Source organism: Eleutherodactylus coqui, chromosome 4, assembly GCF_035609145.1.
Source record: "Eleutherodactylus coqui strain aEleCoq1 chromosome 4, aEleCoq1.hap1, whole genome shotgun sequence".
In the NCBI taxonomy this organism is placed as follows: domain Eukaryota; kingdom Metazoa; phylum Chordata; class Amphibia; order Anura; family Eleutherodactylidae; genus Eleutherodactylus; species Eleutherodactylus coqui.
This window is the reverse complement of record NC_089840.1, coordinates 276,735,298-276,760,908: the sequence shown is the minus strand read 5'-3', so window position 1 is coordinate 276,760,908 and position 25,611 is coordinate 276,735,298. Positions and strand designations below refer to the sequence as shown.

Sequence of the window (25,611 nt, the reverse complement as noted above, 5' to 3'; positions counted from 1 at the left end):
TTGTCCCGGTTCCTATCCATTCTTGTCGGGTCAATCAGGAATATTATCTGATATAGAAGATATCAGCCGAGGATCCTGAATGGAGAGAAAACGAGACAATGTAAACCACCCCAAATCTCTGGATTATAGGGGATTAAAGGACGGCTATAAATAAGGGTGTATTCACACGGGCGATTTTCAGTACGATTTCTGTGTGTTGCGAGATGAACACAAATCACACATGAAAAGAGCCATTATTTTACGTGACTTTTCTCTCGGACTGAGAGCTTGAGATAGAGAGATCGCAGCTAATTGTGGCTCGGTATCGCTCCCTATTTTTTATGGAACTAAAACAAAGTTGCCGCCCACTGGCGCGCTGTGTGATGTTTATATGAGGCATTGTGAATGTTTTACTATTTTTATTTGAACAACATGCTATATTCACACAGGTGAAAATCTGATGTGCAGGTCGGTGAGTTCAGTATCGGTCTGAGTTTACTGGATCAGTCTTGCACACGCCGATGTAAGTGCGGCCTAAGGGTACATGCGCACAGGCGCTTTAAAAAGTTGCGCCCAGATCCTCGGCACTTGGCCATCCCATCCATGTGCATCCGATGTGTGGGACACCACACAGTGACAGGTACTGTTCTCAGCTGAGATTCGGACAAGAACGGGACATGCTGCTAAATATTTTTTTGTTTGGGCTATTCATCTGAATAAACAAACAAGTTTCTGTGAATTCCCCCCAATCAGATGTAAGGGCGCTTTTGTTACTCGATTTTTGCATTGATTTTTTGATCTGAAAAAGGATAAAAAAGCGTCGGTGTGCGTGTACCCTAAGATGATGAACACAAGAACTCGATAAACAATGGGATTTTTACCGCAGGGTTTGATAACAAAACTAATATACATACATATATATTTATGTCCCTGGAGCGAACATGAACCGGTGAGGCTATGATCGCTATGATAATACACTGCTATACTTCTGTACTGCAGTGCATCATAGCTTATCCTAGTGATTGCAGACCCGGGGCCATTGACTGGCATTTATTTGCCATGGGGACCCATTGGCCCTTCATGTTTGCATGGTTATCCTTCTGTCAGCCTTTTACATGCTGCGATCAACATGGATTGTGTCATGTAAGCGGTTAACTGTTGGCATTGATGTTCTCACTGATCCCTGCTGCTGCGGCGGGAGGCCAGCTGGGTGAGAACATCACTCAGTGTGTACATATAAGCCTCGGAGTAGGAAGGGGTTAACCAGGGGGACTTATGACGCTATGAAGATACAACATGTTATCTGCTATTTCTTCCCCAGTGATTTGTAGGAGTCCGGCCGCTGAAGAAGGATCGGGCGGCCAAAACGTGTCCAGCGCTTCCACTAAATGCTACAAACAGCACATCCAGCCGGGAGCTGCGAGCCGAGAAGTTCTGGGGGATTTACTGGTTTCAGAAGACGGAAGATTCTGGAGCGACGAGACGGCGGCTGCACCTCCCAAACCCCAGAGCATCAGTGAGCCGGCGGCCGCGAGGAACGGGGTAAGACTCCTCCGGAGCGCCGGCAGAAGCTGCTGTCCGTCTGCAGCCGCTCAGCAGAAGGGGCTCCCAGGACTAAAGACCTCATGGGGGATTCTGGGGCCGCAGGAGGCAGAAAAAGGGGCATTTTATGGGGATTTGGGGAAAGCGCTCGTTCTATCAGTTGTGTCACTTATTTATATTCTTCTGGGGGGATTTTGTATGGATTGTAGAAAGCGAATTTGTAGTGGAGGCCGAATAATCCTGATTGTAGCTGGAGATGTTCTCTGCCTTCCGGAGGCTTCTATTCCCAGTCATGTTACAGGCCTGCCAATAGGGGGCGCTGCAGAGGCCTTGTACCATCTCCTATGTACATCCCAGACTCCCCAGAGGAGCGTTACATGGCCGCTGATCTCCTGCACCTCCCGGGTGTCTCCACAAGGGGAAGCTGTGACCCCACATACCTCCACCCGCAGCCGGACAGGAGCCGTGGGGTTGTTCTGTGCTTACAGGACCTGTGATGATGTCACCATCATGTGATCAGTGTGTGGGAGGAGACAAGGGGTCACATGACCAGGTCTCTCCGCTCAGTGGATGCAAAACTCTGCTGTGTGACCTGCAGTTTTTGTGTCCCATCAGGATGTATTCAGAGAGTGCATGGAGCAGAGCTGAGTGTGTGAGATGGAGAAGAAGAGACGAGCGTGTTCGAGATGGAGGAGGAGAGGAGCGTGTGCGAGATGGGGGAGGAGCAGTGTGGAGTGTGTGTGAAATGGGAGAGCAGAGCTGAGCGGGTATGAAATGGAGGATTAGAGCTGAGTGTGTGTGAGACAGAGGAGCGGAGCCGAGTGCGTGTGAGATGGAGTGGAGCCAAGCAAGTGCAAGTCAGGGGTGTAGAGCTGAGCATGTGCGAGACGGAAATGCGGAGCCGATTGTGTGCGAGACGGAGATGCGGAGCCGAGATTATGCGATATGGCCCAAATCAGTGTCTCAGATAACTGTGCTGATCCCATGACGCCAAGCAGAAGGAGGAGGGGGCATTACAAGCCCAAGACACCATGACCAGGACCCGCTATAGTCTGTGTGGGAAGCATGTTAGCGGGCTCAGGGTCAAGCTCGGTTCCAAGCCTCCACCTTTGTGACCCATGGTGCCCTGAGTTACATAGCAATGGGAAATCCATGTGTCACAACATAGATAGCTCAACACTGGAAGGGGCAGTCTTTGAGTTCCTTGGGCTAGCCTATGCTGTAAGTGCACAAAGATGGTATTACACAGGAAGACATCGGAGTGCCCAAGCATGGGAGAGTTTCGCCCCGCCAAGCAACTTGGCCTCGGTCAGCAATTCTGGCCTGGTCAGTCACTGTATTATTTGTGCCATATAGGTAAAACATCGCGATGGGAAGACTTAGTGCACCCATAGTATAGACAGACCCCAGTAACATTCCTGTAGCAAAGGTATAAACAGACCCCAGTAACATTTCTGTAGCAGCAGTATAGGCAGAGCCCTGTAACATTTGTGTAGCAGCAGTATAGGCAGACCCCAGTACCATTTCTGTAGTGGAAGTATAGGCAGACTCCAGTACCATTTCTGTAGCAGCAGTATAGGCAGACCCCTGTAACATTTCTGTAGCACCAGTATCAGCAGACCCCTGTAACATTTATGTAGTAGAAGCATATGCTAACCCCAGTACCATTTTTGTAGCAGCAGTATAGGCTGTGAGGAAGGAGGAGCAGCAGCCAGAGGATTCAGAGTTTCAGCAGTGGACTGCGTAGAAGACTGGGTGCGCAATACATTGCTGGATGCATTTTCTGCCATCCACGACAGGACCTGCTCACACTGCTCTGTTTGCAATAAAGGTCTACCACGTGAACCCATAAATTGTGATATGAAGCTGAGGACCCCAGAAACTTGCCTCTCTCCTAGTCCCGCAGCAGCCGGCTGGTATACACCTGGACCAGGAACTCGGCCTGTGCCCACACCCTCACTTAGAACTCTGCATCCTCACCCGCGCCTACATCCTCGACCCCCTACCCCTCAGCATGGTGGATTACGAATACAGCAGACACAGACCGCATAAATAATTATGGAATTATATGCGTACACTTTCACGCAGGGAGCGGAATCGCAACGCTAACTCCAGGCAGAAGAAAATGGAAGGAAGGCCGCAAACAGGCCTAGCAATGCAATAGTGATGCACCAAATCTCCCACCAGGCACCCAGTAAAATGCAGACAGTTAAAGGTAACCCAACGAAGGAGCTTTTTGGTTTGTTTTTTTTTAAATAAGACAGGCTATATACTGTGTATATCACTTTCCCTCTATAAGTGGCTGTGTTGGCTGTAGCTGAGCGTCAAATTCACTGCAGAGACAGGCCGGTGTAAATAATCTTGGAATTATGTGCATAGACTTTGTCGCTGAGAGCGTTATAGTAAGGCAAACTCCAGGCAGAAAAAAATAGGCTGGCCGCAAACAGGCCTAACTGTGCAATAGTGATGGACTAAAACTCCCACCAGACAACCAGTGAAATTTAAACGGTCAAAGGTAGCCCAACTGAGGAGCTTTTTGTTTTTTGTGGTAAAAAAATACAGGCTATATAGTGTGTATATCACTTCCCCTCTATCGGTCGCTGTGGCTGTACGCTGTGTGTCTCTAATTCACTGCAGACACAGGCGGGTGTAACTAATCTTGGAATTATGTGCGAAGACTTTGTCACTGAGAGCGTTATAGTAAGGCAAACTCCAGGCAGAAAAAATTGTCAGGAAGGCCGCAAACAGGCCTAAGTGCAATAGAGATGCACTACATCTCCCATCACCCAACCTGTAAAATGCACACGGTCACAGGTAGCCGTAAGAAGGAGCTTTTATTTAAAAAATGTTTTGAAATACAATGCAGGCTATATAGCGTGTATATGACTTTCCCTCTATCAGGGGCTGTCGCCATACGCTGTGCGTGAAGTTGACGGCAGACACAGAGCAGTGTAAAAAATTTTGGAATTATTGGCATACAGTTGGAGGCTGACAGCGGTTATGTAACGCTTACTGTAGCCAGAAAAAAATTATATGGAAGGCTGCAAACAGGCCTAGCTGTGCAATAGTGATGGACTACAACTCCCATCAGACAACCTGTAAAATGCACACGGTCACAGGTAGCCCTAAGAAGGACAGTTGGGGTTCTTGTACACAGGATCCTACACTACCACTCTCCCTATCTCAGCAACGCTGTCCCTATACTATGTAGTACAGACTGCAGCCTGAGAACGCTATAGACTGCACGCCCGATATACAAAAAAAAAAAAAGTGCAAAACTGCTACCAGCAGCCACAACAGTAATGCACACAGTCAGATGTGGCCCTAAGAAGGACCGTTGGGGCTCTTGAAGACGCTAACACTCCCCCTATAGCAGCAGCAGCACTCTCCCTTATCTCTTCCAGTGTGCGACTGTGGCAAGCCGGGGGCGGCCCCACTTTTTAAAATGCGGATATTCCCGGTGTAGTATATGCCATTTGGCTATTAAAAGAAATAAATTTATGGATATTAAGGGTTTGCAGAGGATAAAATAACTAGTTATATGAATTGTGACACCCCCAGTGCTATTTACTTGATCTCATGCACAAGCTGTAATAAAAGCTATGTTGGTTGTACAATGTGCAAAATAAGAACACGTATTGCGGAGCATGTGCGGCCTATCAAAATTGGGAATACCAACCGTTTCTCGAGTAGTAAAACATTTTCTTAAGGTACACTCTGGTAGTCTAAGTAGTTTTGTATTCCATGGCATAGAAAGAGTGTTCAATGTGAAGAGAGGTGTTGTAAATCAGGAGCAAGTGTTTAAGACAGAAGCATATTGGATACTTACTATTGGCACGAGACATCCAGATGGTTATGGATTTAAAGTCTAATTTCCTTTATATTTATTGATTTTAGATGTTTTTTTATACATTATTTGGTACTAGAGATGAGCGAGCACCAAAATGCTCCGGTGCTCGTTGCTCGAGTGGAACTTTCCGCGATGCTCGAGAGTTCGTCTCGAGTAACGAACCCCATTGAAGTCAAAGGACGACTCGAGCATTTTTGTATATGACCCATGCTGCGCTAAGGTTTTCATTTGTGAAAATCTGGAAACGACACAGAAACGGATAGGGCAGGCGAGGAGCAACATGCAGGGCTGCATCTCAGGTTCCCAGGTCCCACTATTAAGCCACAATAGCGGCAAGAATGCCCCCATCCCCCCCCCCCCCCCCCCCAACAATTTTTACTTCGGACAAACCCTCATTAGCAAGGCACACCTTAGCTAAGCACCACACTACCTCCAACCAAGCACAATCACTGCTTGCGGGACATACCGCTGCCTCTTCTCCTGGGTTACATGCTGCCCAACCCCCCCGCATGACCCTGCGTCCCCAGTGCACACAAAAGTGTCCCTGCGCAGCCTTCAGCTGCCCTCATGCCACACGCTGGCTGCATAGCCACACCACCCTCATGTCTATTTATAAGTCTATCTGCGATAAGGAGGAAGCGGAGGCACACACTGCAGAGGGCTAGTAGGGCCAGGTAGCGACCTTCTTTAAAAGTGAGGGGGGGGGGCGATAGCCCACAATGCAGTTGAGAATCATAAAGTGCCAAGCTCCGTCAGGAGCTGCAAACGTGGGCATGAGTTACATAGCTATGGGGAATCCATGTGCCCATACAGCATTCATTCTGTCTAGCTGTTGGATAGCTCAATCGACAGCGCAAGGGGAAAGCCATCTGCACTCTGCCCCCTACCCAAGTCAGTCAGTGTGTTTGTGACAGACAGGTCAAACATCACGATGGGAAGTCTGTCTGCACCAATAGCATAGGTGGGTCCTAGGCAACCCAAGACATGAACAATAAAGAAATCAGAGTGGCCAAACATGGCAGACTTACACTGCGCCGATGACGACATAGGCCTCGGCCCACAGCTTCAGCAATCGTAGGCATGAAGCGGACTTCAATGCTAGTACCCCTGTGAAGGTCTCATTAAATCACTTACGTTTTCTTTCACCACTCCAAAGACTGGATTAGCCAGGAAAAAGTTCCACAGGGCCAATCTGGCTCAGTTGCAGTTCCCCCGGGACATAGGCCTCGGCCAACAGCTTCAGCAATCGTAGGCATGAAGCGGACTTCAATGCTAGTACACCTGTGAAGGTCTCAGTAAGTCTGTTACATTTTCTTTCATGGCTCCAAAGACTGGATTAGCCAGGAAAAAGTTCCACAGGCCCAACCTGGGGCCGTTGCAGTTCCCACGCGACATAGGCCTCGGCCAACAGCTTCAGCAATCGTAGGCATGAAGCGGACTTCGATGCTAGTACACCTGTGAAGGTCTCAGTAAGTCCGTTACGTTTTCTTTCACGGCTCCAGAGACTGGATTAGCCAGCAAAAAGTTCCACAGGCCCAACCTGGCACCGTTGCAGTTCCCCCGGTACATAGGCCTCGGCCAACAGCTTCAGCAATCGTAGGCATGAAGCGGACTTCGATGCTAGTACACCTGTGAAGGTCTCAGTCCGTTACGTTTTCTTTTACCGCTCCAAAGACTGGATTAGCCAGGAAAAAGTTCCACAGGCCCAACCTGGCACCGTTGCAGTTCCCCGGGACATAGGCCTCGGCCAACAGCTTCAGCAATCGTAGGCATGAAGCGGACTTCAATGCTAGTACACCTGTGAAGGTCTTAGTTAATCCGTTACGTTTTCTTTCACCACTCTAAAGACTAGATTAGCCAGGAAAAAGTTCCACAGGGCCAATCTGGCTCAGTTGCAGTTCCCCCGGGACATAGGCCTCAGCCAACAGCTTCAGCAATCGTAGGCATGAAGCAGACTTCGATGCTAGTACACCTGTGAAGGTCTCATTAAATCCGTTACGTTTTCTTTCACCGTTCCAAAGACTGGATTAGCCAGGAAAAAGCTCCACAGGCCCAACCTGGCGCAGTTGCAGTTCCCCCGGGACATAGGCCTCAGCCAACAGCTTCAGCAATCGTAAGCATGAAGCAGACTTTCACTGCGCCGAGGACATAGGCCTCTGCACAAACCCTCAGCAATCACGGGCCTATAGCGTACTCCGATGCTAGCGTAGCTGTGAACGTCTCATTAGCGCTGTATCGCTCCTCTTGTTTGTCCCAATGCAGTGCCCCGGATAGCTGTGGTAACGGGAGAGAAAATATATGTTGGCTTTGGCCCACACTCCATGCCCTAGTCAGTCTGGGTTTTTTTCATATTGCCAGGCATGTACAACACCGCGATAGGAAGTCTGTGTGCACCCACAGCATGGGTGGCTCCCAGGAACCCAGAGAAGGTACATAAAGAAATCCCATTGCAGTGCCCCGGATAGCTGAGGTAACGTGAGAGAAAATACATGTTGGGTTCGGCCCACACTCTATGCCCTAGTCAGTCTGGGTTTTTTTCATAGTGCCAGGCAGGTTCAACACCACCATGGGAAGTCTGTGTGCACCCACAACATGGGTGGCTCCCTGGAACCCAGAGAAGGTACATAAAGAAAACCCATTGCAGTGCCCCGGATAGCTGAGGTAACGTGAGAGAAAATACATGTTGGCTTTGGCCCACACTCCATGCCCCAGTCAGTCTGGTTTTTTTTTAAAGTGCCAGGCAGGTACAACTCCACTATGGGAAGTCTGTGTGCACCCACAGCATGGGTGGCTCCCAGGAACCCACAGATGGTACATAAAGAAATCCCATTGCAGTGCCCCGGAAAGCTGAGGTAACGTGAGAGAAAATACATGTTGGCTTCGGCCCACACTCCATGCCCTAGTCAGTCTGGGTTTTATTTAAAGTTCCAGGCAGGTACAACTCTGCTATGGGTAGTCTGTGTGCACCCACAGCATGTGTGGATCCCAGGAACCCAGAGAAGGTACATGAAGAAATCTCATTGCAGTGCCCTGGATAGCTCTGGTAATGTGAGAGAAAATACATGTTGGCCTCGGCCCACAATCCATGCCCTAGTCAGTCTGTTTTTTTCTTTTGGGGCCAGATAGGTAAAACACCGCGATGGGAAAACTTAGTGCACCGATTGTATGCACAGACCCCTGTAATATTCTTGTAGCAAAGGTATAAGCTGACCCCAGTAACAGTTATGTTGCAGAGGTCTTGGGAGACCCCAGTTACATTTCTGTAGTAACAGTATAGACAGACCCCAGTAACATTTCTGTAGTAACAGTATAGACAGACCCCAGTAACATTTGATTAGCAGAAGTATAGATAGACCCCTGTAACATTTCTGTAGAAGCAGTATAGGCAGAGCCCTGTAACATTTACGTGGCAGAAGCATAGGCAGAGCCCAGTAACATTTTAGTCGCAGAAGTATACGCAGACCCCAGTAACATGTATGTAGCAGCAGTATTGGCAGACCTCTGTAACATTTTTAGTAGTAACAGTATAGACAGACCCCAGTAACATTTATGTAGCTGCAGTATTGGCAGACCCCTGTAACATTTCTGTAGCTGAAGTATAGGCAGACCACTGTAACATTAACGTGGCAGAAGTATAGGCAGAGCCCAGTAACATTTTTGTAGCAGAAGTATACGCAGACCCCTGTAACAGTTATGCAGCAGTATAGCCAGACCCCAGTAACATTTCTGTCGAAAGAGTATAGGCGAACCCCTGAAACATTGGTGTAGCATGAGTGTAGGCGAAGGCCGGAAAAATTCGTTAGATAAGAGTATAGATGAGGGCCTGAAAAATTGGTGTTGCAAGAGATGTACCCCTGAAACATTGCTCAACTGAGAGGGCAGGTGAAGCGAAAAGAATCTTTATGTTCCGCTGCTCTTCGCTGGTGGAGAAGAGAAGTCTGGGGAAATCCAGCCTTTGTTCATCTTTATGAATAAAGAAGAGAGGAGAAAAAAAGTCCTCAGCGCTCATATATATGGATACAGTAAGGTGGAAGGTATGATAAAGATATGAATAAGATGAACTTACTTCACAGAGGCGTCTCTAGTGAAGATGCCCCCAATCCCAGCAGGCGTAGAAGATTACTGTTGGCAGCAGCAAACGTAGTTCCAAATGTTTATTTCAGCAGTAGACGCGTTTCGGCCATACAATGTTTTGGCCTTCATCCCAGAATTCCTTAATGGCAGCTAAGAGTTCAGATTTAAAGATTGCTTTCATCTAATCCAGAAAGGATGACTGGTCAAAGTGAACGTAACCAGTATCCAAAATCAGCCCTTCCTGTGATTTTGGCGAGGAGGCCTCTGACGCTAAAGAGGTTTGTGGATTCGTTGGGGAGGGAGGGTCAGTTTGAGGTTGTGAAGCAAAAATGCTAGGTAGAGTAGCTCTAGAAGGGGTCTGAGAGAGCTGTGATGATTTGCTTTTGATTTTGACCATTGTTGTATAAAGTTCCAAATGTATGCCAAAGGGTGCAATTATGTTGAGTAGGTTGTTATTGCATATGAAAGTGCAAAAATCCAGAAGGAGCAGGAATCAGGGATGCATTCTCCAATCCATCCTTTACTGCACAAACACCCTGAAAAACGTATATTTTATTGTATTAACAAGGGAGCTGAAAAACTGCCATTCCCAGGAAGGGCAGCAGGTGGCAGCAGAGTTCCATAGGACTGAATAGAGGGCTTTAGATAGCTTGTCATGAGAATTTACAGTCCAGCACATATCTCATGATTTACAGTCCAGCACATATCTCATGCAGAGCAATGGGGTTATTGCAAGAGCCCTGCATCTCCAGACTTTTATGTACCCCATCTACATGAGCTAGGGAAGGTTCCTCTACCCTCCTTCAGAGCCTCCCTGGGTCCCAATCTCCCCTGCTTGCTCTGTCCTGCTCTACTGGGGGTCTCTCTCAGGTCACCTCAGGAGCCTGGAGGTGTCCATGGCAAGCCGCTTATCTTTGGGAGAGGGAGGGGGGGGGGGTGCTGTGATCTTTAAAAAGCGGTGTTTCTCTTAATTACTGTGCCTGAGGACCATCTTGCCATGCTTTGCGGCTCTCCCGCCACCAGCAGCTGCTCCAGTGACTGTCTCACCTCCCTTCTGCTGGCGTCTCTTCACTGCTCCTCTGGGCAGCGGCACCCCAGCCATCACTCGTCGGATCATGGGTCTCTCTGCTCTGGCGGTCGCAGGATCTGACCACTACCAGGCCTCCGTCCGCACTTCCAGATAGCGGCGGTCCGAACACCAGGCCGCACTTCTCGCTGGTACCCACGGGTCTGTGAGAGGGCTCAAACTGCTCCTCTCAGTCCAGGGAAGCTTCCGCTGAGGTTTTCCGGCTACAGTGGGCAGCCCAATCTGCTTGGGACCTCTTCAAACAATCCCCTGCAGAGGATTTCCAAAGGCTGCGCCCGTTCCCACAAATTGCTTAGATGTCATTCTCCATGCTGGTCCTTCCTGCTGAGATACTACTTACTAGGCATTATTTTCCTGTGAGGGTTGTTTTTAGATAGTGGAGCCTTTACTAATTTGATTTACTGTGATGGGGCCAAACATTTCAGAATGTGCACTGATTCCACCCCCTGTCTTAGGTGTCATTCAGGTTGGGGATTCCCAGCTCATTAAAATGACTGATGTGTTCCACCTATCTTTATTTAACCCCTTAGTGACCAAGCCTGTTTGCGCCTTAATGACCAGGCCAAATTTTGCAAATCTGACATGTGTCACTTTAACATGGAAAAACACCAGAAAGGTTTTGCATATCCAAGCGATTCTGACATTGTTTTTTCGCCACATGTTGTGCTTCATTTAGGTGAAAAAAATAGACCGATAGAAATTGTGTTTATTTATTAAAAGCGCCAAAATTGGGAAAATTTTGAAAAAATCGTCATTTTTTCACATTTCCAACTGCAATATCTTAAATATGTGCAAACATAATATAGAAATTTTTGCTAAGATTTATATTTCCACCCGTTTACTTTATTTTGGGTGCACATTGGAAAAACTTTCGTTTTTTTTTTTACTATTTAGGAGACGTACAAATTTAACATTACTTTTTAGCATTTTGAGGAACACTTTGTTTTCCTATACCAAGCCGAGATTGGAAAGGCTCATGAGTGTCAGAATAATAGATACCCCCCCAAATGACCTCATTTTAAAAACTACACCCCTTAATGTATTCACTGAGGGGTGTCATGAGTATTTTGACCCCACAGTTTTTTTTCAGGAATTAATTCAATTTAGAGGAGAAAAAGTAAAATTTCATATTTTTGCAAATCTGTCATTTTAAAGACATATTTTTTTCCTATAGTTTACATGAAAATCAGGATTTACACCCCAAAATGGATACCCCTATTTCTCCCGTGTTCAGAAATATACCCATTGTGGCCCTATTGTTATATCTGAGTCCACAACGGGGCCCAAAATGAAAGGAGTAGTCAGTGTCTTTCAAAACAGAAATTTTGCTTGAAGTCCTTTTAGGCCCCATAGCACACATGTAGAGTTCTTGAGCGCCCAAAACCATAGAAAACCCCCACAAATGACCCCATTTTGAAAACTAGACCCCTTAAGGAATTTATCTAGGGGTGTACTGCATATTTTGACCCCACAGTTTTTGAATGAATTCAAACCAAGCAAAAGGAAAAAATTGTGATTTCCGTTTTTTCGGCAATTCTGTCATTTTAAAAACAGCTTTTTTTGTACAGCACACATATGAAGGAAGACTTGCACCCAAAAATGGATACCCCTGTTTGTCCCGTGTTCAGAGACATACCCATTGTGGCCCTAATCTTATGTCTGGATACACAACGGAGCCCAAAATGAAAGGAGCGACCGGTGGCTTTCGGAACACAAATTTTGCTTGAAGTCCTTTTAGGCCCCATTGCCCACTTGTAGAGTTCTTGAGCGCCCAAAACCATAGAGAACCCCCACAAATGACCCCATTTTGAAAACTAGACTCCTTAACGAATTTATCTAGGGGTGTACTGCGCATTTTGACCCCACAGTTTTTGAATAAATTCAAGCAAAGCAAAAGGAAAAAATTTGGATTTTTGTTTTTTTGGCAATTCTGTCATTTTAAAAACAGCTTTTTTTGTACAGCACACATATGAAGGAAGACTTACACCCCAAAATGGATACCCCTGTTTGTGCTGTTTTCAGAAATATACCCATTGTGGCCCTAATCTTATGTCCGCATGCATAACGGGGCCCAAAATAAAAGGAGTAATCGGTGGCTTTCAGAACATAGATTTTGCTTGAAGTCCTTTTAGGCCCCATTGCCCACTTGTAGAGTTCTTGAGCACCCAAAACCATATAGAACCCCCACAAATGACCCCATTTTGAAAACTAGACCCCTTAACGAATTTATCTAGGGATGTACTGCATATTTTGACCCCACAGTTTTTGAATAAATTCAAGCAAAGCAAAAGGAAAAAAATAGGATTTTCATTTTTTGGGCTATTGTGTCAATTTAAAAACAGTTTTTTTTGTACAGCACACATATAAATGAAGGCTTTCACCCCAAAATGGATACCCCTGTTTGTCCCGTGTTCAGAAACATACCCATTGTGGCCCTAATAGACTTACAGGACCCATGGCTAGGCCTACAATGAAAGGAATACCCGTTGGATTTCAGGGTACCACTGAATAAATTTCAGGCCCCATTGCCCACTTATAGAGCCATTGAGCGGCCAAAACTATAAAGAACCCCCTCAAATGACCCCATTTTGAAAACTAGACCCCTTAACGAATTCATCTAGGGGTGTACTGCGTATTTTGACCCCACAGTATTTGAATGAATCTAAGCAAAGCAGAAGGAAAAAGTTACGATTTTCAATTTTTTTGGCAATTTTTTCAATTTAAAAACGGTTTTTTTGTACAGTGCACATAGGAATGAAGACGTTCACCCCAAAATGGATACCCCCGTTTGTCCCGAGTTCAGAAACATACCCATTGTGGCCCTAATCTACTTACAGGACGCATGGCAAGGCCTATAAAGGACGGAACACCTGTTGGATTTTAGGGCACAACTGAATAAATTCCAGGCCCCATTGCTTATTTGTACAGAATAAAGATTGACTCCCTAAAAATTCCCCCCCTCCCCCTCCACGCCCTTTTTGGCGTTCGCAAATCTTAGATAAAAGTAAAAATGTGAACTGTGTAGTATTTCCGAAGACAGGGGTAATTACGGAGACTGGTTGGAATGGGCCCATGGGGCAATAAAACCGGGTATCCCCCCCCCTCCTCTCATGCTTTTTGGGGGTATTTCATGACCTCAGTGGCGGGTATGGGGTGTAAAAAGTGGCGTTCCGTGAGTCTCCGTAAGCTTGATGAGGTGCGGCGGTCTCACACAGAAGGCGCTCAACAAGGTGCTCCTGGAACTGCAGGAAGGCGAGCGTTCCCGGGGCTTCTTGTAAAATACGTATCACAGGTAGCGGTCTGAATAACGCCGGGCTCACGCGGGTGCAGGCGGAATCCGCTTGCGGAGGCCCACAGCGGATCCCATCTGTGAGCCCGGCTGTGACCCTGCGTACGGCTGCGTAATGTACTGCGCATAACTGCCTACTCACACAGGCGGTCATGCACAGTACACCTTTGTTTGTATTTCCCGCACCATCGCTTAGCGATGACGCGGGTACCCGCAGCCCGTATACAATGTAGTTGCGTATGGACTGCGGGTATATCCGCGACCATGGAGCACAATGGGCTCTATGTTGCCGATATCCGCAGTAAAATAGAACCTGCTGCGTTCTCTTTTCTGCGAGTGGATTACGCAATTCTGACCCGCTAATGTGAGCGGAATTGTGTAATCCAATGCGATTGATCTGCGTAATACCGCGGATCAGACGCATGCGGAATCCGTAATTCCTATCCGGTCATGTGAGACCGGCCTAAGGTAGATCGCTACCTTTTTATCACGTGACCGGGGACCGCTCAACGAGGCCCCTGGTCACTGCTCCAGGCTCTCTGTGACCGTTGGTCGCTGGGAGCAAGGAGATTTTAAGTTTCCTGGGCTCCCCGACTCATGCGCATGTGTCCGGCTTTTTGCCGGCAATCGCATGTGCAGAATCCTGGAAGGTCCACGGAGGAAGATCGCGTCGGGATTCAAATACGCAGGCCTCCGGTAAAAAGATTCATCTCCTCTCACCGATCGCATCAGTGAGGGGAGATGAAACTTCAAATTTTTTTTTTTACTTTTACGTGATCGCCATTATTGGATAATGGCGAACACGTGACCAGGAACCGCTCACCGCGGACCCCCATTAAATCTCCATGCTCTTGGCTACGTTTTGTAGCCAGGAGCAGGGAGAATTTAAATTATCCTGGCAATCCACAGCTTTTGCGCATGCGCCCGCCATTTTGGCGACGGGCGCGTGTGCAGAAGCTGTGGTAAGGTCCGCGGATAAATCTGGGGGCCTTAGGTACGTACTTTCATCCTCCCTCACGGATATGATCCATGAGGCGAGATGAAACGTACGCTTTTTAAACTTTTAAAAACTTTTTTTTACTTTTTTTTTTTTTTACTTTTTTACACTTTTTTTTCACTTTACATGATCACTGTCATCCATTGGATGACAGTGATCATGTCCCCGGTATAATCTCTCTGCTCCTAGCTACACATGGCAGCCAGAAGCAGAGGGATTTTAAATTCCCCGGGGCTCGAGCCCGTCTGTGCACGCGCCCGATGTCAATCATCGGGCGCGCATGCGCAGACGGGGATTCGGGTCCCGGGACATCGGGACACCGCTGAGGACTGGGGGTGAGTATTTTCACCTCCCCTCATGGATCCGATCCATGAGGGGAGGTGAAACTGACTTTTTTAAAACTTTTTTTTAACTTTTTCGCGATCGCCGCTAACCATTGGATAACGGCGATCGCGGTACCGGGGACCGCTCACCGCAGTCCCCGCTGACATCTCCTGCCTCCCGGCTACCTACAGGAGCCGGGAGCCAGGAGATTTTAAATCTCCCGCGCCAAGGGGCCTTCTGCGCATGCGGCTGACGTAATGCCGCCTGGCGCGCATGCGCAGAAGACCGGCTTCGGGCCCCGGAGCGGCAGGAGAGCGGGGAGCAGCGTGCCAGACCTCGGTGAGAAATTTCAGCTGCTCCGATGGATCCGATCCATCGGAGCAGCTGAATCTTTAACTTTTATGTACTTTTATTTACTTTTTTTGCGATCGGCGCTATCCATTGCATAGCGCCGATCGCAATGCCGGGGGGGGCTCCGAACAGCCCGGGATGACAGCTCCATGCTGTCAGCTACCTGCGGACACCGACAGCATGGAGCTGTCACGTCCACAGCCCGAGGGGCACTATTCTCTGCAGGAAGCATGTTTTTACGTCCTCAGAGAATAGAGCCCACTTCGGGAGGACGTAAAAACACTATGGGCTGGTCGTTAAGGGGTTAAGAAGTTTGTTAATCCGGTGCATGGGTCATCTCCTTCTCCAGTGACGGTGAATGGGAATTTTCAATTTGAGATTAGCGGGATCGTTGAATTTTGTCGAGTCAGGAAATCATTACAGTACCTGGAGCATTGGCAAGGGTACAGTCCTGAGGAGAGGGCACGGGCTCCAGCTGCCGATGTCACAGTGGAATCCTGGTCTTGAGGCCCCCCCTTGGAGGGTAGGTACTGTCACAGCTTGTCGGTCACAATGGTGTTGTGGTACATTAACCACAGTGCAGAGGTAGACTGGTCGCTCTGCTCCTATACAGGTTGCTAGTTTCTGTACTTTGTGCAGGGGTTGCCTGCTACTATCTGCATCTGTATACTTGCATGTTGGTATTTCCATTATATACCCCCATGTGTGAGAGACGTTTTATTTGCTAGACCAGAAAAGAAACCCCACCTATCAGTAGGTAGGAAGAGGCTTATTTTCCTAGCCCTCCCTTAGCTATTTGTTGTTTATTGCAGTCTCACTTGGGCATGGTGGTTGGAGCTGTCAAGTCCTCCTGGAGTTCGCTGTGCATCTTTTAGTTAGGTTGTTGTTTATTTCTTTCTCTCTTTTCTCAGCGGGGTTATTTTTTTGCCTTGCTTTTTCTCTAGATCCCATTGTGACATTATCTCACCAGCTCAGGTCTTTGGCTATTAAAATTCTATTTCATCCACCCAGGATATGCTGGATCCATTACCCAGAGATCTCACACAAGCTATCCCTATCTAAACTAACACAGGGATAGGACCTCTAAAGGAAATAAATTCCTGCCTGTTTCCAGAGAATTGGTCAGGTAGATCACGTTTAGGCTCCTTTCCCAGAGCTGCCAAAGTCAGATGCCGCTAAACAGCGGGTGATGCCACCGCTAGTTGTCACGATCGTGCAGAATGTTTAGACAAGCAGTAATCGCTGAGAATCGCTAACTTCTTCCTCAGGGCTTCACATTCCAGATTGAAATTCACTGAAGCAGTATATTTCTTTTGAATTATCAAAACTAATCACCGAAAAAGAAATGTATAATGACTAACTTTTATTTATTTATACTTAAAATCAATTTTGGACAGACTCAAACCATATACTGTATATACTTGAGCAGGGGCGTACCTAAAGGCTCAGGGGCCTTTCCCCCCCTCCCCCCATACCTATACCTGAGGGCCAATGTCCACGTGCAGATTTTATTTATAAAGTCTGCTCGCGGCACCCGCAAGGGAGATCCGTGCGTCTTGCTGTCCATAGGGATGCATTAGCGTCAGTAGGGCAGCTAAAAGCCTTTGGATGGTATTTCTTCCCAGCGTGCGGATCGCACACACTAGAAGAAATCGCAGCATGCTCCATTTTCCTGCGGATGTGCTACACGGACGGCTCCCGGGGCCTCCATTGAAACCTATTGAGATTTTTGTTTTAAATTGGTCCGCATGTGCATGGCGCACTGCCGGCATGCTGAGCACATCCGCCGACCAGAAGAAAGAAGATCCTGCACAGAGGAGAGCCCTGCAGCATCCAGAGAGGTGAGTATAATGTATTTTTCCTCTCCATGTCCGCGGGCATGCACGGATTTCACTGCGGGATTCAGCAGTGGTATCCATGTGTGCAAGTGGGCATGAGGCCTAATAGAGAGATATGAGATTCAGAGATAGATAGATAAATAGATATGAGAGAGATTCAGAGATTGATAGATAGATGTGATAGAGATAGATAGAGAGATAGAAGAGAGATAGATATGATAGAGATAGATAGAGAGATAGAAGAGAAAGAGATAGATATGATAGAGATAGACAGACAGACAGATAGATAGATAGATATGATATAGATAGATAGACAGACAAATAGATAGATAGGAGAGAGAGATAGATGGATAGATATGATATAGATAGATATGATATAGATAGATAGACAGACAAATAGATAGATAGGAGAGAGAGATAGATGGATAGATATGATATAGATGGATATGATAGAGATAGATAGATAGACAGACAGATAGATAGGAGAGAGAGAGATAGATGGATAGATATGAGAGAGAGATAGATATGAGGGTATGAGAGAGAGGGAGAGAGGGAGAGAGAGAGAGAGAGAGAGAGAGAGATGGATAGATATGAGAGAGATATATAATAGAGATAGATGGATAGATAGATAGATAGATATGAGACAGGCATGATAGATAGAAAGATGCATAGAAAGACCTACAGACAGGCAGATAAACAGATAGATAAATGCATAGCCAGGGGCCTGGACTACTTCTTTGGTGAGGAGAACAGCTGTATACAGTGTCAGCAGGAGGGAAACAGCAAGGGAGATGATGACATCATCATCCCTGCTCTACTCCATGCCATGCTGTGCTTTGCCGTGAGTCTGTGTCCTCTCTGCTCCTTCCCCCATTCCCCCTCCTCTTCCCCTGTCCTCTCTCCGAGTCCTTACTCCTCCCTTATCCTACTCTCGTCTCTGGCTCATGCTGTCGGCCAGACCACACTAATCACGCGGACGCCGACAATACGAACTGAAAGTGTACCTGTATATGGTGGAGGAGGCCTCTGGGCCCCCTCAAGCGTAGGCGCCCGGTCACCGTTGTGACCCTGGCGACCTCTGACGGTACGCCTATGTACTCGAGTATAAGCCGACTTTTTCAGCACGTTTCATGCTGAAGAAGTTCCCCTCGGCTTATACTCGAGTTGCGAATTTTTCCCATGCACCTAATTTTCCCAGTTTTTTGTGGTGAAATTAGGTGCCTTGGCTAATACTCGAGTATATATGGCATCTCAAATGTGGTATAGATTTGGTTATTGATTTGTAATCAAAACCTACACTTCAAAACCCATTAACAGCGATTGTACTGACATCGAGGATACCTCATATCCACCCAACCAATATAGGTATTCATAACCCCTTGTATTGTTAGAACAGCAGAATCGCTAGTTTGGGAGGGCGTTCCCTTTTTGATTCGTCCGAGAGCTGCTGTCCTTGCTTCCCAGACTGATAATAATCCATGAGATAGTAGACAGTGATTCTATTTCCTATATATATTTCAAAACTATCCTCCAATATCACCTGCACTCTGCAATCAGCCTTGATGCTGTTTATTAACCCTTTATTTATGGCTGCTAACAAGGGAAGCAGAGATTATCTTAAACCCCTCCACATCCCCAAAATAATTTAACAATTTGAGAGAGGAAGGTGACTTATAGTAGAAGAGTGTGAGGACACTAAATAATGTATAAAGCACACTGCACTCCTCCCCAGTCACCTCTGATTACTCTCAAATCCACAAATAAGGAAGTGGAGAGGAAGGGGTTAAATTCTGAACTTAACCATCAGGACAGTGTAAGTGAACAGTGTGAGTATGCTAATTGATGTATGAAGCACACTCCAATTCTCCCCAGTCACCTCTGATTACTCTCAAATACACAATTAAGTGGAGAGGAAAGGGTTAAATTCCGGGTTTAACCGTCATGACAGATCAGGGGAAGTTATGGGTATGCCAGCTGATATGTACAGCACACTTCCTTGCTTGCCAGTCCCATTCACAGATACAAAGGATGCGTTTCTGCAGCCCGCTACATGCAGGCTGTGTCATCAGGAGGGAATAGGATGTATAGCGGGAGCGGCGGTGATAACTGGCAGCATTCCCTGATAGAGGCAGCGGGAAGCGAGTGAAGCAGCAGTCATGTTTATGTAGGTTGAAAGTGAGCGACAAACGCTTTGCATTTAGACGTAACGATTATCGCACATCTGCGTTCTTAGAAAGGATTTTGCAATAATCGTTGTGTATAATAAACAATAAGGTTCGGTGCGGCGTTAGCAGCAGAGCAAAATGTGACTGCTTCCAGCAAGAGACACCAAGTAACCCTGTAGATATGATACGTTTCAACCCCTTAAGGACCAGACACTTTTTAGGGATTTTACCCTTGTGGTGGTTTTACTGCCCTATTCTTTTTCTTATAGCTACCAAAATTATTTTTGCTGCGTTTTTTTTTTTTGCTCGGGACATGTAGGGCTATTTTTTTTAATATCTTCCTTTTTTTTAGTTTTATTGGGGGTAAAAAGCTAAAAAAAGATTTTTTTTTCATTTATAGTTATTTTTTTTTAATTAGTATTTTTACGCTAAAATAAAGTGTAGGAACGGGTTCCTCATTTTGTTTTGGACATTTTGATATATAATATGTATGATTTTGGATTACATGGCGCATACGGCAATGGTTTTGGTTGGTGTCGGCTTTGGGTTATTTTCTTTTTTTTTGTATATATTGTTGTTTTATTCTGTAATTTTGCTTTACTTATTTATGTCATCATTCCTTGTCCCAATGTCCCAAGGACTATCTATGTCCCAATGATGTCATATAAGACCTCTGGGGGACATTCATTTTTTTTTTAATTTGATACTTTCCCACTGTAGCTAGGGCATCCATAGGAGCCTCAGTTACAGGGAGAAACATCTCCTGTAGTGACATTAGTCGCTGGCAGAACTAATCAGGGTCTTCTGGGACCTTGTAGCTCTGCTGTGCCAGAGGTCACCCAGCGGTCACTGACTGTCGGCTCCCGTAGTAAAAGAAAGAATTCCACTTTCACTTTTTTTATTACATGGCCCTCATTGAGCGATGTATAATAAATAAAGGAGGAGGCAGAAAGGGTTAAAAACCGCTTCTTCCTCCTCTGAATATTTTCAGTGCTTGGTCCCTAATGGGTTAATGGCTAACAAAAATACATGAGGTTTATGCGAGCTTCCAAAACCAATGCAGGGTGCTTCTTCAGGCTTAAAGGGGTTGTCCCGCGCCGAAACGGGTTTTTTTTTTAAACCCCCCCCCCCGTTCGGCGCGAGACAACCCCGATGCAGGGGTTAAAAAAACCACCCGCACAGCGCTTACCTGAATCCCGGCGGTCCGGCGTCTTCATACTCACCTGCTGAAGATGGCCGCCGGGATCCTCTGTCTTCATGGACCGCAGGGCTTCTGTGCGGTCCATTGCCGATTCCAGCCTCCTGATTGGCTGGAATCGGCACGTGACGGGGCGGAGCTACACGGGGCCCCATTGAGAAAAGAAGAAGACCCGGACTGCGCAAGCGCGGCTAATTTGGCCATCGGAGGGCGAAAATTAGTCGGCACCATGGAGACGAGGACGCTAGCAACGGAGCAGGTAAGTATAAAACTTTTTATAACTTCTGTATGGCTCATAATTAATGCACGATGTACATTACAAAGTGCATTATTATGGCCATGCAGAAGTGTATAGACCCATTTGCTGCCTCGGGACAACCCCTTTAAATGAAATAGATCTGAAGGGGCATGCATATTTATACACACAGACTTATGACAAGTCACAAACATGGATGCGATCAATTTACACTTAATAGAATACTACAACAGAAATACAAACATTTTTAAATAGACGCTGATAGAGGAGTGAAGCTTTTATGGTTCCTGAATTAATGTTACGGGTGGGGGCTTGGAGGGTCACCAGGCCAGTAGTGTTATCTGTGCTATAGATGTCTCATACTTCCTATTTACACATAAATCCTCATGAAGAATTCAACCCCCTATTGAAAAGTTGTTATAAATTTATATTCCCAAATTCTTCTATGGCTTTGTGACTTGATACCGCTCTACAGTATCATAACTATCATATCTTCTATGTTGTGTCCGTGGCTAGAAAAGTGCTCAGCCACAGGTAATTCTGTCTTCCTCATTTACAACACAGGATCAGGTACACAAAATCACACGTGGAACATGTCCTCGGGATCTTATAATCCTGCTGTGTGTTGGGGATTTGTATCCTGTCCGCGGTCAGTACAAGTGAGCAAGTCTTACAGCTCCTTATATTACAGGTTATTATCAAGTTCCTCAGACTTGGAGGTTGCCTGTAACACAGAAGGGGAGGGTCCTGGAATATGGTTTTCAGACGGTCATGCTTGTGTAGGGTATGATGGAGTTTCTTTGAAGTTTTCCTTAGTACCTCCAGCTGCAGATTGTAGGTCTATACTAGAGGTATACAATCATTTTCTTCCTTCTCTGTGTATTGGAGTAGCTGATTCCTGGGTATCCTGGTGACTCTGGTGATTCGGTCATCAATTGAGGTGGGATGGTAGCCCTGATTTAAAAATGTCCTTTTAAAATGGTATGTCAATAAAAGGTTGACATATTGCGGTGCCATTTTACTGCCCATGGTGGTTCTGGTGAGTTGCAGTAATATCTCTTTGCCAAAGGAGAAATAGTTGTGTGAGGATGAATCTTGTAAGTTGTAACACAGGTTCAGAGGCAACCCTATTAGTGTCAAGGTGTGCTTGGCAGGCAGGCAATCAGTCCATCTTCATGTGGGGTGTTGGAATTTAAGGATTCCACATCCATGAGGGCCAGGATGGTGCAATCGGGGAGAGAACCTATGGTTGATAACCAAAACTTCCAAAACTACGCAAAGCTGGTAACCCAGGGAGGCCAATTATCTCAGGTGTGGGAACCCTCGCTGAAGGAATCTCAGGATGGGTAGAAGGTAACCTCAAACCACTGGTGAGAAACACAACTAGCTACTTGCAAGACACCACAAACCTACTGAACAAACTATCAACTGTAGAGAAAGGGAGAGGGCGGGAGACAAGCAGCATGGAGAGGGGGAGTAGAGAAGTGGCATAGAAGAAGGGAGAGAAGCGGCATAGAGGGTGGGAGAGATAAACGGCATGGAGAGAGGGGAAGAGATAAGCAGGATGGAAAGAGGGAGGGAAGCGGCATGAAAAGAGGGAAGAGATAAGCAGCATGGAGAGAGATAGGCAGCATGGAGAGGGGGGCGGAGAAGCAGTATCGACGGGTGAGAGAAAAGCAGAATGGAGCATGGGAGAGATAATCGGCATAGAGGGGAGAGAGAAGCAGCATAGAGAGGGGGATAAAAGTGGCATGGACAGGGGAGAGATATAAGCAGAATGGAGCAGGGGAGAGATAAGCGGCATGGAGGGAGGGGAGAGAAGTGGCATAGAAGAAAAGCAGCATGGAGAGGAGGGAGAGAAGCAGAATGCAGAGGGGGGGAGAGAAGCAGCATGGAGAGAGGGAGAAAGAGAGAAGCATCATGGACAGAGTAGAGAAATCAGTATGTACAGAGGAGGAGAGAGAAGCAGTATGGACAGTGGGAGCATGAAATGAAATGAAGGGATGAGAGATAAGCAGAATAGAGCAGGGGAGAGAGAAGCGACATGGAGGGGGAAAGAGAATCGGCATGAAGAGGGATGGAAAGAAGCAGCATGGATAGAGAGAGAAAAGTGGCATGGAAAGAGAAAGGGGGAGATTCACAACAACCATTTTCCGAAACATTTTATGGTTGCGTAGCAAACATTGGGTCAATCTAGTGTATATATTTATATATTTCTTTTATTTTGGGATATATATATATAAAAAATCTAGCCATTGTTATGTTATTCATATCTTTGGAGGTGTATAGGTTTCTACTGTCAATTGTAGACAAATTTTGTTGAATGACCAAGCAGGACATTCACAAGGGTTTTGTAAAGGGTTATTAAAGCTTATTCAATTTTCAGTTATTTAGAAATGGGTCCATCTCTAGAAGTTTCACTGGAGCCGTCTTTTTGCTCAAAATTAGATGTTCCTTTTTCGTTTCCTTTTCTAAAGCAACGGAATGCTTAATGGGAAGTCCCATTACTGTGGGGACAGATGTGCTTAAATTTAAACTTCCCAGGAAATGCATTAGACTTCGTTAAATTACCAACGCAGGCCTGTTTTTTGTCCTGATGACCAAACAGACTGCCCAGAAGCATGGGAACTACTAGCCAGGCCAGATGACCCAGCTACCCCTTGAAAGGACTGCTCATATCTTACTAGGCCACTCTGGCCACCACTGCTGTTCCGCTGGGCTGTTCTGGTCATCCGACTGTGGCCGCTTCTCCGCTCATTGGACTCTGTCCGTCGCCGCTGCAGCGTTCATCCTCTGCCCGGAACCGCTGCTCTGCTCATTACTTACCACCCCGCCACTGCTGCAAAGAGTGTGGACTGCAATGGTCCCTCCGCCGAAGCGACTCTGGTCCCTGCCACTGCTCTGCTCATGGCATTATGTCCGCTGCTCCGCTCATTGGACTGTGATCACTGCCGCGCTGATCCTCTGCTCCCCGTCATCGCTACTCTGCTGGTAGTGTTGCCACCGCTGCTGCAGTCATCCTGTGTCCGCCGGAGCTGCTTTGCTCATCTGACTGTGACTGCCGACGCTGCTCCACTCAGCCAATGCTGTCGCTTCTGTCACTCATCAGGCCAGCTTTACAGCAAAAGTCGGCCGCCACTGTGACTGTTTTCTCCCCAGTGGCTCACATACCACGGCAGTGCTGGTCAGTGCCGTGGGGACAGGGACACAGACTCCAGGGTTGGGGGTTACAGATCAGTGCTGGGGGGATGGGGACACTAACGCTGGGGCTGCGGGTGACAGTGCAGAAGGCAGAGCACACACAGCAGCAGGGACCCCACATTATTAGAGTCTCTGCAGCTTGCAATTGACTGCCAATCAGAAGCTAGGGGCTTGTCTGGGGGCGTTAACTCCTGCTAACCCAGCTCAGCCCTTAGCTTCCGGTGGCGTCAAGATACAAAAATACCGGAGCCTGGGACCTCCACAAGTGTGCGGCTTAACACAGTCAGCCCACGGGGAGATGTCTGCAGGGACACACACAGCACAGCAGGGGAAGGCAGAGATAATACTTCAGCAGGCATTGCAGAGGCCTTTCCCTCTGTAGCTGAAAGCACCAGGAGCCAGCTTAACCCCTCACACTCCAGAGCACTTCCATCCCCGCAGCTTCAGCAGTGGTCTCCCTCAACTCCTCTTCACTACACAGCTCAGCAGAGGGACACACAACTAACACCTCACTGTATGGGGTGGAAGATGACTGGGATTGGAAAGAGAGAGATACAACACATAGGCCATCATCTAGTAGAAGCAGAGGAGGTACAAGATCATATATATATATATACATATCAATGATCATATCAACAAGAATGCTAACCAAACCTCAGATATCCTAACACACCTGGATGACATTCAAAATCTACACAGGCGTAATAACATCTGTATCAGACATCTACCTGAGTATTTCTACCTGTGTCCGGGGGAAAGTTTTGTCCTGTGCAGGGAGGCCCGAGAAAACACCATTAATACCCTTTCATTAATTGACAGGGTCTACCTACCATAACGCAACAGAACAGGTGAGAATCAATGGGCATCTGTAACCCATTGTAAGCCAGTATAGGTGAACCAAACGAACCCAAGGAAAGTATTACACACAAAGAAATCACAGCGCCCAAACAAGGCAGTTTCACCCTGCCAAGGACCTCCACCTCGGCTCACACCCTCAGTAATCGTGGGCATAAAGCAGACTCGGATGCTAATGCAGCTGTGAATGTCTCATTAATGCAGTAATGCTCCTTTTGTTTGGCCCAAACCAGTGTCTCAGTTAACTGTGGTATTACGAGAGAAAATACATGTTGCCCAGTGCAGATCCCCTGACCCCAAGCAGGAGGAGGAGGTGGCATTACAAGGCCAAGAAACCATGACCGAGGTAGGACCCGCAATACTCTGTGTGGGATGTATGTGAGCGGGCCCAAGTTCAGGCTCAGTCCCAGCCTTCACCTTATGTGACTCAAGGTGCCCTGAGTTGCATAGCAATGGGAAATCCATGTGTCCCCACACAATTCATTCTGTGTAGGTGTCAGATAGCTCAACACCGCAAGGGGAAGTCTTTGAGTTCCTTGGGCTCGCCTATGCTGTCAGTGCACAAAGATGGTATTACACAGGTAATCAGAGTGCCCAACCATGGC

At 46.9% G+C, this 25,611-nt stretch overlaps 1 protein-coding gene and 1 pseudogene across 1 annotated transcript in view; both read right to left on the bottom strand.

Annotated features, from left to right (window-relative positions):
• The window catches only part of LOC136624365 (zinc finger protein 83-like), a 179,900-nt pseudogene that overhangs the window by 65,418 nt on the left and 88,871 nt on the right, over nucleotides 1–25,611 (bottom strand).
• Nucleotides 1–25,611, bottom strand: part of LOC136626716 (zinc finger protein 27-like) — a 659,137-nt gene that overhangs the window by 550,768 nt on the left and 82,758 nt on the right. The window lies entirely within an intron of this gene.